This window comes from Miniopterus schreibersii (genome assembly GCF_964146895.1).
Source record: "Miniopterus schreibersii genome assembly, chromosome: 14".
Taxonomy (NCBI): domain Eukaryota; kingdom Metazoa; phylum Chordata; class Mammalia; order Chiroptera; family Miniopteridae; genus Miniopterus; species Miniopterus schreibersii.
In genome coordinates, this window is record NC_138114.1 from 15,724,081 (window position 1) to 15,740,807 (window position 16,727).

Here is a 16,727-nt window from a genome sequence, read left to right on the forward strand (position 1 = left end):
GAAGGGCCACAGGAAGAGGAATGGGCGTGAGGGTAAATAGGATGATTCACTTTCAGATAAGTATGAGGAGTCAGGGCCAAATCCTAATAGACTTGTCCAATAGGCAGTTATGAAGCCTAAGAGAAAGGTCTGGGTAGGAGACACTGGCATAAAAATTTTAGTTTTAAGTATGATTAATGGGTATGATTAAAGTCAATGAGAGATGGGGTAGGGAAAAAATAGTGGAAGCCTTAGGAACAATTGGTGTTTTAGGGGCAAGCAGCAGAGGAGCTCAGAAAGAAAACTGACAAAGACTGGTCCGGAGGCTAAGAGAAAACTCCAGAGGAAGTAGTCTCCTGGAAGCCAAAGGGCGAGTGCAGTGGGCGGAGGAGGGGGTACTCAACAGTGTCACATCCTGGGGAGCCTTCAAAGTGAGGTAAAGACAGAGTATGTGTTACTATTGCTTAAGAGCTTAAACCAACAAATACTTTATTATCTAAAAGTTTCTGTGGATCAAAAATTAGGGAGTGGCTTAGCTGGGTGGTTCTGGCTCAAGGCCTCCCATGAGGTTGCTGCCGGAAGCTGGCTGGGCTATAGTCGTGTGAAGGATCTATGCTAAAGGATCCACTTCCACACTGGCTCCCTCATGTGGCTCTGGCAAGAAGCCGCAGTTTCTCACCATGTGGATCTCTCCATAGGGCTGCTTGAGCATCCTCATGACATGGCAGCTGGCTTCTCCCGGACCAGGTGATCTGAGAGAGAGATACTGAAGCCATAGTGTCTCATATGTTCTGGCCTCAGAAGTCATTTCTGCCTCATTCTGTTGGTTAGAAGTGAGTTACTAAAACCAGCCCACACTCCAGAAGAGAGGAATTAGGCTCTACCTTTTAAATGAAGTGTCAAAGAATTTGTGGATATATTTTAAATCACAACAGTCGATGCTCTGGTCACATTATTTACATTTCTCCTGCACAGAAAATATACTATCTCCTTCCCAAAACCTCCAGCCTTTATTAGTTTATAGCATCAGTAAGAGGCTTCTCGGGTGTAGTTCCTTAATTGCAGCAGCACCAGTACAATTCCTCTTGATCTGAAGACCTATGAACTAAAGAGACAAGCTGTCTGCCTCCCACACATACACACATCTGACACACAGAGTGACAGAGTGAGAGGCACAGGAGAAGTGCTAAAGACACCCCTGATCAGAAAGGAGGGAAACAGGACTTACATAGAAGTCCACAGCAGTTCCGAAATTTAGCCAGGCAAAATGTGAAGGTTCTTTCATCAGGACTCAGTCCTACACCTGTCTCTGAGGTCACATGGGGAGAGCCAGCCCTAGATACATGTTCCTCCTCTTCTTTCCCCACGCTCTATCCCACAATGTTAAGCCCACACATCCAAGCCGCATCCTACCCTCACATGCACATGCTCCTTGAACACCCCATGTGCTTAGGGGTGTGTCACTGGCAGTTCAATCCATGCTCAGGAGTAAGGGCTCTGGCAAAGGCGTCAAGCAGGCCCTAGAAGCAGGCTCAGAACTGCTTCAAAAGGGAAGACTGAGATCTTCTGTATCCAGGTATGGAGAGGTGGGCATGGGCTTTGGTGGGTATGTTCCCTTGGCCCTGAAGACTCCTCACCCTGCAGGAATAGGCACAATCTGAGAAGAGTTAGAGTGGGGCCCTCTAACTCTCTTGCCTGGGCCAATACTGGATCTAGGGCCTGGGAATCTTCATGCAAACAATAAAACATTCAGAGGAGATGAGAGAGGACTGTAAGCCGTGGTTATGGTTCGAATGTGGGATGCTGGGATGTAAGATTTAGCAGTGAGCGTTCTGGTGGTGAGTAGCCATGGAAGGGTGGAGTGGGAGTGAAGTTCACTGGAGTGGAGATGGTTGAGGACAACGGGTGAGGCTAGGTTTGTTGGGTTTGCCTCCTACACATCCAATACACAATGGTGGGATAGGCACAGGTTGTTTCCAGGGATAATGAAGTTACTAGGATAACAGGTAGACAAGAAAAACTGTGTCAGGTGCCAAAGTACTCAGGGAACACAGGGGAGTGGCCAGGAAGCTGGTCATAAAGGAAAGGAGGGTAGGTATAGGATGGTAGAACCGGTGGCATGAACCTCAAAGGAGGTGATTTTATGGGAGCGTGGAGGAGCGAAGGAAGTGGCCACGCTTCCCATCCCCAGGTCCAGCCTTCGGGTGGGGAGGGCGTGGGAGAACGAGCAGTCTTCCCTGGGAGCCAGTATCTGCAGGAAAAGGTTGTTTTTGCTAAGGCAAGGAGAGTGAAAGAGCATCCAGTAGTGAAACCGAGGACTTAGGGTAGCTTGTTCACAACAGAACAAGGTTCTAGAGGTTCTAGAGGGCACCGCAGGATGGGGTGGCAGGGAGGGCCGCAGTGGGGGGACAAGCCAGCAAGAAGGAAGCACAGAGAGTATTGGGATAAACACTAAGGGGAGCACAGATGAACAGAGGGACTTAGGAAATATTTTAGGGAGTTAGGACCCATGGCTGGGGGTGAGGGCATCCTAGGATTAACTGGACTCACGGGTCAAGCCGGTACCAGTGAAAAATCCCTGAAATTGCCCACAAAGGACAATGCGCCTGGGTTTGTACGCGCAACTTCGGGCTGTTGTTCTTTGGCACAGGGAAGCATGGAAACCAGGGATCTAGGCTGTCAAACCCCAGCACTGACTAGGGGAAAGGAGGAGCTAGTATTTAATATGTGACCATTAAAGCATATGGTGGAGTTACAGCTTAAAAGGACACAAGTGCAAGCTCCGTGCAGTTTCTCTCAATTGATATTCCAGTGTAGTGATTCTGGGTTGATGCAGACTCTGATATAAAGCTATTTATCATCTGGTCAGCAACCTGTGGACTTACTCAGAGTTCCTGTAAGAACACTGGTGAAACACTGTTTTGTTCCTTGAAAAAGCTCACACCTTCCCCTATGGGAAAGCTTAGCGCAAAGTGAGGGGGAAATGCGGAGATGCTTCCGCTCAAGAAACTTCAGTGACCCCCATTGACTCATAGGATAAGGTCCCTGATATGAGGAAGATGGACCGTGATCCTACTCCGCCTTCCGTCACAGCCTGCTTCCCACTTGCCACCTGCGCCAAGTCAGATCACAGACTGTTCCCAAATCACAGGCAGTGATCGGTGTGGCTGCCTCGGCTTATGGCACTCATCCCACCTAGGAGGCTCCTCCGACCCCATTGTTTTGAGCTAAACCCTCTGAATCCTTTTAGAGCCCATCGTAAATGTACTCCCACCACAGTTTTTTCTGACTTACCAGCTACACGTTCATTTTACTTCCTCTTAACTTCTATGGCATTTGTTACTTTATGGCGTCTATTTCATATTTTCCAATATTTTATTATGAAAATTTTCAAACATACAGAAAAGTTGAAAGAATTGTATAATGAACACTCGTATATCTACTACCTAGATTCCACAATTACCATTTTGCTATATTTGCTTTATCCCATATTTATCTATCTACCCATTCATCAGTCCATTTTACTTTTTTGATGCATTTCAAAGCCAGCTGTAGATATCAGTACACTTCACCCCTAAATACTAAAGCATGCATATCATTAACTAGAGTTCAATATTTATTGTTGTTGTTTTTTAAATTTTTATTTTTTAAACGTTTTTTATTGATTTCAGAGAGAGGAAAGGACATGGAGAGAGATAGAAACGCCAGTGATGAGTCATTGATCGGCTGCCTCCTGCATGCCCCCTACTGGGGACTGAGCCCACAGCCCAGGGATGTGCCCTGACCGGGAATCGAACCGTTACCTCCTGGTTCATAGGGCAACGCTCAACCCGAGCCACTCTGGCTGAGCTTGTTTATGTTTTTTAAAGTAATATTTACCTACATATCATGTTTTTGTTTTTTATGGATCGGAGAGTGAGGAAGGGAGAGGGAAACGAGTTATGTTTTTTAAAAACGTCTTCTACCTTCTCTATCCAACTCTTTTTTTTTTAAGATTTCTTTTTTTTCTTTTTTTTTTTTAAATCCTCACCTGAGGATAATTTTTCCATTGCTTTTCAGAGAGAGTGGGAAGGGGAGAGAGAGAGAGAGATGGGAGAGACACAGCAATTGGTTGCCTCCTGCACACCCTACCAGGGCTAAAGATTGAGTCTGAAACCGAGGTGCATGCCTTTGGCCAGAATCGAACCTGGGACCCTTCAGTCTGCAAGCTGATGCTCTAACCACTGAGCATAACCAGCCAGGGCTTTTTTAAAAAAAAATTAAATTGATTTTCAGAGAGAGAGGAAGGGAGAGATAAATATTGATGTGCGAGTGAAACATCGATTGGCCGCCTCCTGCACACCCCTCACCAGGAATCCAGCCCACAACCCAGGCTTGTGCCCTGGCAGGAACTGAGCCGGCAACCTTTCAGTGCACCGGACAATGCCCAGCAACTGAGCCACACCGGCCAGGGCTCAAATTCTTAATTGTGAGACCCATTTCTAACCCCATCCACCCACCCGCCCAGTACCTAACAATGATGCCGCTAGTAATGAAAAGCACAGTCAAAATAATCACGGTTAACATACACCAGGACTTCCTCTGGGCCAGGCACTGCTCTAGACGCTTCACCTGCTTTATTTAATTCTTATTACAACCCTATGCAACAGATACTATTAAGATACTGTTATACCTGTTACAGATAGAAACACGAGCCTACGAAGGTTAAGTGAATGGCCCAGGATGCACAGCTAGTTTTTTAAATGGTGGAGAAAAAATTTACCCCCAGCCGCGCCTGAGTGCAGGGCACATGCTCTTTCTTCATCGCCATTCGCGTTGCCTCCCCACGGTCTAGGCCTCACCGCTGCGGGTGGCTGATCATATTTACAGACCATGCAAAGAGTCTACTGCTTGGAACCATTCTTGTCACGGCCCATTAACGAAGATCTTCAAACCTTCCCCAGTGTTTGGGGTGAGGGTTTGAGACTCCACAAGGAAGGTAAGGGAGGGGGGAGAAGCTGGCTTCTCCAGACTTGTGGCCCGGTCACTGCTGATTATGTCTCATGACTCATCCACGGCTGCCTGCATCTACCGTGTGGCTGCCCTGTGTCTGGGGCTGGCGTGGGAGTCAGTGGAAGGAGGGCGAGGAGGGTTCTGAGGCCTGGGAAAGTCACAAGGGCAGCTTGGCCGGCAGCCGCCTGGACACTCAGGACAGAGGGAGCTGATGAGGAAGCCAGAGGAACAATGGGCCATTATTTCTGGCCGTAGGAGTTTGGTCCAGTTGATACTGGGTGACCCACCAACCGCACCCCCAGCAATTTAAGTTCTTCTGGACCTTAGTTGCAAGTAAAGCAATCGGATTTAGAGTGATTCACATGCAATATCTGGAGATTGGGGGCAACTCTAGGGCTGATTATGGCTGTGAGTGATCAGTGATTAACTTTGAGGGACACCCTCTTGCTCCAGTCTCCACATTACTGCCAGATAGCAGCACTCTGAGTGCATGGCTCCCCTCTTCAGAACCCTCCATAAAGCCATCCCTGCACCAGGGTAAGCACAGGCTAAAGCCACCACAATATGGCCTAAACCTAACTTTCTAAGCACAGAATTTTATTGAATACTAATTACACAGGGAATTCATAGAATTTACATTTCTAGAAGGTGCTCTATAACCACATAGGTTTGGGAACTGTTGGATTAAACCAAGCAAGGTTAACCCGTTTCTTTAAGAGTAGGAAAGTCATAGCTGAGACAAGTGCCTAAGGCCCTGGTTGGCGGGCACAGACCAGCACACTAATGACCTCTTTGCTCTCCCAATAGGCAAGTGTGTTCATGTGTTGCAAGGTGTCCTCCCCAGGTAACACCCGTTCTAAAAGGCTGCCTTCCATGACCGGTCCACAGGAAAGCTCAATGGGTATGATATGTGTATAGAAGTGGGCTTTTTTTTTTTTTTTAAGGAGGGGAAGTTTGGGAAGGGTGCCTGTTAAGAGTCAGGGCTGTTGCTACAGCTCCCCAACACGTAGAAAGCCACCAAGCTCATAATGTTTAAATCTAGAGGCCAAAGTGCACCAGGAACACCTCCTTCATCTCCTCCAAAACAAAACCAGTTTTCTGAGTTTTCAGCAATTTTATGAGACAAGTTACAGAGACACACCATGTGAATGAATCATTCTGCTCTCTGCAGTGCCAAGAACTTCAGGTATAGTTAATTCAGATGCACTGGGTCAACTAACAAGAGTTGGTTTGACTGAATCATAAAGCATATTAAAAGAAATTCAGTTTTATTACCTTCAGGAATCTAGTGGAACTATGCTAATAAATTGCTCCTCAGTACAGGTCTTAAAGGAAACCTGGATTTGTTTTTTGTTTGTTTTTAATCCTCACACCAGGACATTTTTTCCATTGCTTTTTTTTTTTTAAGAGAGTGGAATGCAGGGGGAGAGAAATATCGATGTGAGAGAGACACAGTGATTGGTTGCCTCCTGCACGAGCCCTGACCAGGGCTGGGGATCAAACCTGCAACCCAGGTATGTGCCTTTAACCAGGAATCAAACCTGAGACAGTTCCGTGCATGGGCCAATGTTCTAACCACTGAGCAACACCAGCCAGGGCAGGAAATCTGTTTTCATGAACAATGAGAATATTTTCTAACTCAGTCCATCAATGGTTTAAATGAAAAGGGTTACTTGTCAGGTGTTTAGTTACTTGAAATGCTTACTCTTGTTTATATCACAGAATTCAGTTGGACAAACCCTGTGTTTATAAATGGCATAAAATAAACTATCCAATTTGTCATTCCTTCAAAGTTAGTGAAGCCCAAATTAACACTGCAATGGCTCTGTTAGCATAAAATCAAGTCCCTGTACTCATCACCCAGAAGGAACAATCAGGTTCACGCTGGCTATTCTTCCAGGGGGCCATCCTATTCTTTCAGATTTTGTAACACACATTTCTTCCTCTTTTATATGTGTCAGACACTGACCTGGAGATTAATTAAATATCAACAATCTCACTGTCTAGAAAAGGAGACAAGCACAAACAAGTATTGTAAAATGCTGTTGGCTCAAGGATTACTAAATGGACAAAGAACAGTGGAGTTACAAGGAGTCGGTTCAACCTGAGAGCATCAGGAAAGCCTCAGAGTTCAACAGATTCTTAAAAATGGAGCATGTGCTGCCTCTGGCTGGTGTGGCTCAGTTGGTTGAGCTTCATCCTATGCACCAAGAGGTCACCAGTTCGATTCCTAGTCAGGGCACATACAGACTGGGGAGGTCAGGCTGGGGAGGTCAACTGAGGCCAGATCATAACTTACTACATATGGTACCTGCTCAGGTTCTACCTCCTTCAGAAAGTTACAAGCATGGAATGATAAACATATAGAGTATAAGTCAATGGGAGCAGGGACTGGCTGTCCTCAGCACTGGGCCCACATCTTGTGAAGATGGTGACACACTAGGGGGCATCAATGAAGTGGGGGGTGTAAATCTGGTCCCTATTACTCCATCTTGGCCACAGGCATAAGTCTAACTTTGTGATCTTTTTTTTAAAATAAAGATTATTTTTTAAACTGATTTTAGGGAGAGAGGAAGGTGGGGGGGGGAGAGAGAGAGAAATATCGATTTGTTGTTCTGCTTCTGTATGCATTCACTGGTTGATTTTTGTACATGCCCTGACTGGGGATCAAACCCGCAACCTTGGCATATTGGGACAACACTCTAACCAACTGAGCTACCCGGCCAGGGCTGTGATTTCTTTTTCTTTTTAAAAATATTTCTATTTTTAGAAATATTTAGAGGAAGGGAATGGGAGAAAGAAACATCCATGTGAGAGTGAAACATCAATTGGCTGGCTCCAGCATGGCCCCTACAGGAATCGAGCTGCAACCCGGGTGTGTGCCCTGAGTGGGAACTGAACCTGCAAACTTTCAGTGCACCGGACGACGCCCAACCAACTGAGCCACGCCGGCCAGGGCAGGGCTATGATTTCTTTTCTTTTCTTTCTTTTAATCCTCACCTGAGGATATTTTCATCATTGCTTTTCACAAAGAGTGGAAGGGAGGAGTGGGGAGGAGGGAAGGAGAAACATTGATTCAAGAAAAACATCAGGGCCAGGGATCATGTGCCACGACTGAGGTACATGCCCTCAGAATTGAACCTGGGACCCTTTAGTCCTCGGGCCAACGCTCTAACCGTTGAGCCAAATTGGCCAGCACAGGGCTGTGATTTCTTAATTGAAAAATTTTAAAAGCCTATGTGTTGGTCCATTTAATTTCAGGCAAATCCAAGTTTAAATGCAGTGACTCACCCAGTGAGACTGCATTTAAAATACAATAGCCTCGGAGCCAAGACCAGCCTTACGGAAACAGACTTCAGGACAGTATGAAACTGGGTATTAGCCAAGAAGGCTGGAAAAACACACTCTGATCTCTTAAAGGAGTAGAGCCAGGCCTTTCAAGATATATAGGCCAATGGGGAGGGGCTTTAGAAATAAAATGTTAGATATATCAAGTTATCTATTGCCACCTAACAAACCACACCAAAACTTAGTGGCTTAAAACAATTTATGTCTAAGATTCTGCACATTGACTGGCCAGCTCATATCCCCGTCTTCTCTCTGCTGGTGGGGCAGCTGGGGCCTGGGTTCAGCTGGGATATCTTCATCAATGAGAATAAATTATTTCATCAAGGCTAGGCCTCTCTCATCTTAGGGCCAATGCCCTTATCATCATTTCAGACATTTTTGCCTGGGAGTTCTCAGTGGTCACTTAGAATACTGTCAGTTCAGAATACTGTCAATGGCTTTGTGAATTGGTGCGTTATCTGCTCCTTAATATCTTTTTGTTTTTTACCTTATCTGCTCCTTAATATCTTTTTGTTTTTTACCTTTAGACTTTTAAAAAAAATTTTTGTTTAAAATATTACAGATGTCCCTTTTTCTCCTGAATACCTTGATAGAAGAGGGTCAGCAGATCTAGTTCTGAACACGGGAGAAACAAGAGTGCAAGATGGAGTGGGGGAAGGGTAAAGCTATCCCTATTCGCAGACGAGGAGACTGTCTACAACTGTGTCAAAAATCCTAAAGAATCTACAAAAGAACTTCTGGAACTAGTTTGACAGTCACAGGATAAAAGGTCAACATCCAAAACTCAATTGTATATCTGTGTACTAGTTAGTACAATTGGAAAACAAAATTAAAAGATTAGGCAGGTATGGCTCAGTGGGTAGAGCATCAGCCTGCACAATGAAGAGTCGCGGGTTCGATTCCTGATGAAGGGCACGTACCTGGGTTACAGGTTTGATTCCCGCCCCGGTAGGAGTGCGTGCAGGAAGCAACCAATCGATGTGTCTCTTACATGAATGTGTGTCTCTCTCTCACTTTCCCTCCTTCACTCCCTCCTACTCTCTCTAAAAAAAAAAAAAAAAAAATCAATGGAAAAAATATTCCCCAGTGAGAATTAACAACAACGGCAACAAAAAGATGAAATTGGGGGGATAAAAAAGCTAAGCATGATGCCTAGGTAATCATTTGTATAAAGCTTCCATTTACAGAGTACTTTCACAGCCACCTAAGAGGAGCGAGAAGGGAACCGGGGGGCTTTGTGAACACCTGCATTCTCACTCCACCCCACTCTGAAATGCCCTTAGGGGAAGGTGCCTCGGACAAGCTGAGAGAACGGTTCTTCGGGTGGTTCTGATCACCTCCAGATAGAGCACCAATCTGACTGGGGTATCAGCATCACCTGGGAACCTGTTATAAATGAAAATCCCTCCTATCCACGGACTCAAACTCGGGAGGTCGGGTCTAGTTATGTGTTAACAGGCCAGGTGATTCTGAAGGGCCCACTACTTTTTTTCAAAACAGCAACTTCCTCCTAGTGCCTAAGTGACAAAGGCATGCAGGCTGCTGGAGGTTTATAGCACCCTCTGCTGGTGCCCATCTGCAAAGGCCAACTTCAACCAAAAACCACCCATATCTCTGGACTGCCAGCCTGCAGATTTTTTATTCAAGTGAATTAAAGTTAAGAAAAAAATTCTCTTTCCTATTACATCCACCGCTGCCTCATTCCACCACAGCATTTCTGAGATCATGCTGCATTCTCTTTGGCTCTGCTGCAGCTTTGATTTCCTTCCAGGCTCCTGATAAAGAACCCAGAAGAGCTTGATGAAACTTTCAGGGGTAACGGACTCCGAGGCCAGGCAAGGTGCCCCACACAGAAGGAGGCGGGTGGATAAGGCCCTATCTGCCTTAGCCTAACAGCAGTATCCCTCTGGCTACAATGGAGATGTGGGATGGAAATGTGAGTCACTCCCCTACATGAAACCAAAATCTCTCCATGGCTTCCTATAATAAAGCAAACTCTAGTTGGTATCGGGACCTTTGAGGCCTGTAGGATTAGAGGCCTGGCTCCTTCTCTAAGTTCACTTCCAATTACACTTTCCCTTGTTCACTTAAGTCAAAGTGGCTTCTTGTTTGTGGAACATGGCAAGCTGGCCCCAGAGGATAGTGCACTTGTATCTCTACCTCTAGTATCTCTACCTCTAGATATCCACATGGTTCCTCCCTCATTTCATTCAGGCCCCTGCTCAAATGTCACCTCTGCAGAGGGCCTTTTAGTACTGTCAGGTAGCGAGTGCTCCCTGTCACTCTCTATCCCTTTATCTGTTTTTGTGTGTGCGTGTGTGATAGCACTTACGGCTATCTAAAGAGTCAGTTCCCACCAGCCCTGTCCAGTGTGGCTCAGTTGGTTGGGCATCATCCTGTGCACCAAAGGGTTGTGGTTTGCTTCTGGTCAGGGCACATGCCCAGGTTGGTGGCTCAGTCCCCAGTAGGGGCCATGCAGGAAGCAACTGATCGATGTTCTGCTCTTACATTGATGTTTCCCTTTCTCCCTCTCTCTCTAAAAATCAATTTTTAAAAATATTAAAAAAGAAAAAACAAAGATCACCAGGACACACATTAGTTTTTAAAATTAAACTTTCTGCAGCAAGAAAAACTAAACACCAAGAAGAAGAGTGGGGACTCTCAATAAGAGGGTGTTACAATGGGCTTGTACAGGATTTGGGCTTGTGTTGGGTGATTTTTACAGAGGGCTCAAGAAAACAAGGAGTGGGGTGCTTTTCTGGATTCGGTGTTTTCAGAATGTTGGGACAATTCTGTGTCTTACATGTATTAATTGGTATAGAGGGGTATATGCTTGTTTTTGTATTGCAGTATCGTTCAAGTGAAGATGGTCCATCAGGATCCTGTAGCCTTCATCGGATGCTGATATTCTATAACACTGTTTAAGTTCAGTAGGGGAACACATTGTAACTAGGCCAACTAATCAATGCCTGTCAGGGATGCTTTTCTTTCTCATATATTTATTGTCTAGAAAGTAAGCTTCCTGAGGGCAGGGACTTTGTTTTGCTTGCCACTGATGCACCAGTGCTTAAATAGTGCCTGGCATATAGTAGGTGCTCAATGAATGTTTGCTAAACATTCTTTCAAAACATCTTTCAACCTCAAGTCTTACACATCTACAATGGACGCCTATATGTGGGACAGGTAAATTCAGATCCTTGGAATATCTCAGAGGTGATGGTAGAGTCAAGAGTAACTGCTGGTGGGCAGACAAGTATTAACACCTTTTACAGAACTTCAAACAGTGACAGCAACTGAGTCCTCCAGACTCTCCCTTAGAGGAGACAGGACTTAACTTCCTTCAAATTCTCAGAGATGACAATTAGAAAAACACACACCACTACTCTCCAATGGCAAGGGATGGCCAAGTTAAAGACTATGCCACAAATAAAACGGGAGAAACATTCCTCAATCTGTTAAATTATCTTTTTTTTTTTTAATATATCTTTATTGATTTCAGAGAGAGGAAAGGAGAGGGAGAGAGAGAAAGAGAGAAACATCAATGTTGAGAGAGTGATTGATCAAGCCCGCAACCCGGGCATGTGCCCTGACCGGGAATAGAACCCTGATCGCCTGGATCCTAGGTCGATGCTCAACCGTTGAGCCACGCCTGGCTGGGCTGTTAAATTATCTTCTTTTCCCCATTCAACCATCTTAATCATATGTGTTTTTAACAAAATATATGACGTAGTCCAGAGATTCAGTTAAACCTCCAGAAAGATTTGCATAACAATAAAGTTGTCAACATTCCATCACCTATATAGAAAAGGAATTAAGATACCACTTAAAAAACTGTCAGATTGGCCAAAATTAGAAAGTTCAGCAATACATTATATTGGCAATGGTGTGGATTCACAGGGAAATTCATACGTTGCTAGTGGAAGAATAAATTGGTACAATTTCTACTGAAGTAAATCTGACAGTATCTAACAAAATTTTATTTCTTATTTCTTTTTAAATTTTTATTTATTTATTTTTTATTTTAAATTTTTTAAAAACTATGTCTTTATTGATTTTAGAGAAGGGAGAGAGAGCAAAACATCAATGATGAGAGAGTTGTCATTGGTCGGCTGCCTCCTGCACACCCCCGATGGGATCGAGCCCCCAACCTGGGCATGTGCCCTGACCGGGAATCAAACCGAGGATCCTAGGATCCTAGGTCAATGTTCAACTGCTGAGCCATGCCCAGCCAGGCTAAATTTTTATTGATTTGAGAGAGAGAAAGGTAGAGAGAAACATCAATGTGACATTGAGTGGTTGCCTCGAGGAGCGAACCCGCAACTGAGGTACATGCCCTTAACTGGGAATCGAACTCTAGACCTTTCCGTGAGTGGGCCGACGCTGTAACCACCGAGCAACACCATCCAGGGCTCACTGGTTGACTCTTGTATGTGTCTTGACGGGGGATCGAACCCACAACCTTGGCAAATCAGGACAATGTTCTAACCAACTGAGCACCTGACCAGGGCTCTAACAAAATTTTAAATGCACAAAGCCTTGGACCTAACAACTTCACTTTTAGCAATTTAGTCTACAGATAAACTTGCACACATGCAAAGGAACATGCTATTTATTGAAGTATTGTTTGAATAGTAAACAATCTAAATGTCGAAATTTCAGGGAATGAGTGGCAATGGAATATCATACTGTCATTAACAAGAATGAAACAAATCTCATCCTCTATGTATTTGTATGCAGAGAATGCCAATATATATCATGGGAGAAAGAGAAAAGCCGATCTTGACATCAGAGAGCTGGCCTGGTACCATCAGCTAGAACTTGGTGCTGGCACTCATAGCTAGGCCTTACTGTTTTCCTGTTGAACATAAAATCCATCAAACACCAACACCAGACAAGGAGATCTGTGACTGTGGTAAATCAAGACAAAAACAAGCCTACTCCGTAATAATTTTTTTATGAGTCTTTTTAAGTTGAATTTGTTGGGGTGACATTGGTTAATAAAATTATATAGATTTCAGGTGTATAGTTCTATGACACATCATCTGTATATTGCATTGTGTTCACCACCCTAAGTCGTCTCCCTCCATCACCATTTATCCCCCCTTACCCTCTTCTACCTCCCACATTTCCATCCCCCTCAGTCATAATTTCTGAACACAGATAAAAACATTACTGAAACCATAAAAATGACCAAACAGCCCTGGCCGGTGTGGCTCAGTGGACTGAGCGTTGTCCCGTGCACCAAAGGGTCGCCTGTTCCATTCCGGGTCAGGGCACATGCCCGGGTTGCAGGCTCGAACCCCAATAGGGGGCACGCAGGAGGCAGCTGATAGATGTTTCTCTCTCTTTCCCTCTCCCTCTCCCTTTCTCTCTCCCTAAAATCAATGAAAACATATATTTTTTTTAAATGACTATGCCTCTATCATGGCTAATACAAGTGACTACTGTTTCTTTACCTATTGTAACATTAGCCTCAATTCATTCCTTCTGCCTTATTGCTAAGACTTACTAAGATCAATCATAAAACTGCCCCAGCATACTGAAAGCATCCACTCCAGAGCAAATCCACACTTCCTTAACTTTCCCACAAAACCACCTAATCCAAACCCAAATTATAATAAGTGCTTTCCAATACCTTCCAACTAAGATGCCCTATAATTCCCCATGGCATATGTTCTCCCACACCGCAATGAGCGGTACACCCAACTTACAAGGCCTGCTGTTGGAGGGGAAGACACATTAAATGAAATAAGCAAGGTATAAAACCACAAAAAATGTATACACACTTTAACAGCTCACAGCTCAATTTTGAAAATGAAATGCATTTTAATAAACACTGCCTTTATAATTATTCAAAGTGTGTGTATACATTTTGGGGGGATACCCTATATATGTGTGTGTGTATGCTACAATTTGTGCAAAATATATAAAAATAAATTTTAAAAATACATATTTGTTTGCATAAAATAACTGGAAAAATACACCAGTTAAAATGGTTACCTCTTAGAACTAAAGGCTGGGCACAGGGGTGGGAGGAAAAGAGTTTTCAGCATATATAGTTTGTTACCATGTTCATAATTAACATTAACTACTTTTTAAAAAGATAGTAAGAATCACAGGCACCACTGTGGAATCAATAGAGAAGAAAATTCAGAATCTTGCCTGAACAGTTAGGCTTATCAAATTTCTCCACGTGAGATCTCAACCGTGTTGAAGTCCCTCAAATTGCATCACTACTGCCAAAATGCTCTCCAGCTAAGCCTCCAAAACCAGTTTTTGTGGAAAAATAGAATCAAATTTCATGTACTTTGACGTCTTATTGATGAAGGCTGCTGATTAGTCTGTATCAAAAAGCCATTAGATACAGGTATTCTCCTTAGAGTGGGATCCAGAGCTCTTAAGGCTGGAATATGAACAGGTCATGGTGGTTTTGTATTTCTGGCTCTCATAGGGAGCCCTGTGAGCTGAGAACACACAGCATTTAAATATCATGCTACTCTAGCAGAGGCCTTAGAGCTATCACCTGGTCTTTTTCAAAATTAAAGCTGAGGATGATAACTGAGCTCCTCTGAGGCATTGTATTACCCCAGCATCCTCAGTCTCCACCAGGGCTGGCTCCCACCCCACCTCCTGCCTGGCAGCCCAGCACTCCAACAGGTGGGTTAGGTGTACAACCACAAGAGACAGTTCTGGACACAAGGTATGTTATATATCCTAGATTCACATTACACCAGCCAGTAGCAGGTGGCAGCTCATTTATTTGTTTCTTGATCTTCCTTGACCAGGGCAAAGGCCTCCTATAACCTATGACTAGCCCTGGTTCCTCGACCTACTATCTTGGGGTCTCCAGCCTTCCCTTCATCTCCAGTGATTTTTTGTGTACTTTCCACTGTCCTGCCTCTCTCTGACTTACGCTTCTGCCCTTTACCAGTTCCTGTTTTATACAACTAGTTACACTTGTCTCCACAATTTAGACCCTGGCAATAGGCATTCCCAATACTTCCATTTATAATAAACATCAAACACATACTCCGTCAATAGCTCCTTAATACATACACAAATAAATCCAAACTTTGGCATGACAATTAGAACTCTCTAAGCTTTTCATCATGTCCTCCTGAATTATCCTTCAGGCAGGGCTTGGCTCAAGTTTCACATGCTTAGTGAATTCTTCTTGGACCCTCAGTCCCCAGTGAGCCCTTTGCCTCTCAAGCTACCATGAAGTGAAGACAATAAATTTGTCTATTGCGTCAGCTGTTTCCAAACATTTCCTTCCCCTTCCTACAACCATTTTTTTCCCCCAAAAGGGAAAGCCAACTAGGAAAGCTAAATATGTAAAACACCAATTCTAGAAGAAAATGGTACACCCTCCAATGCCCTTCCCCTACCCCTGAAGATGTTCAACCAAGCAGTTTAAAAACTACTGGTCTATTCCACCAATGACTGTTATTAGCTACCTTTTCATGTCATCTTCCCAGCTAGATTATTAATTTCTTGGGGGCATACGCACTATTTTATTGACCTAAATTCAACTACTATTTCAGCAATATGGACCAGGTACTGGGCCAGCAAGGCTATAGTACTTTCAAAATTTGACCCTTAATACAACCTATGAAGTGGGCAACCCCGCCCCACTGCTATTTTACACATAAGGTTAAGTGGGGCTGGAAGAAATGGCCCAATTTACTCAGTGGCAGAGATGTAACTCATACGCATAGGTCCTTAAGAGTCTAAATCCAGTGCACTGGATAGGGTGACATTTAGGTAGAATTCTTGAAACAAAACATGCTCACTTTAATTCAAGCTAATTTTGCTTTCCCCCTACCAGTTTCTACTTCCTTTGTTTCATATTAGAAATACTTCAATTGTCCCAACGATCCATAGATTCTCTGAATGTTACTAACTGATAACATCAGTTATTTAGTGGAGTACACTAAATAAACAGCCTCTAGGTCTGCTCTGGACTATTCTTTCCCAGAGTTTCTGAGAGAAGACCAGCTGGGGCCAGCACCAGAGAAGCAAGTTAGTAGTAATCATGAAGACAAGTTCAATCGTGGATTAAGCTCATATGGGCCTGCACCTGTGACAATGTTTAGTGCTCCAACCACTCCGTGATTCTGAGCTACTGGGCTATCCCTAACAACTGTTTCTCTTGTCTTTCTAAAGCTGACCTGACAGGATGGTGGCATCTTCCTATATAATCTCATTTAAATTAAATAAAAAACAAGCAAAAACTTTAATGTGTCCAGGAATAAGTAGTTATTTGCTTCCCTTCCCTCCCTCTCACTTAATCTACAATTTTTCTAATACCCTCAGGAAGATCACTTTTCTTTCTTAATTTAGAAAAAAGAGAGGGGGATGGGAAAATGGCTTATTTAAAGGACAACGAAGCATTAGAAAATGCCAGG

General features: G+C 44.0%; 1 protein-coding gene across 1 annotated transcript in view; it reads right to left on the minus strand.

Annotated features, from left to right (window-relative positions):
- The window catches only part of ADK (adenosine kinase), an 888,023-nt gene that overhangs the window by 132,525 nt on the left and 738,771 nt on the right, over window positions 1-16,727 (minus strand). The window lies entirely within an intron of this gene.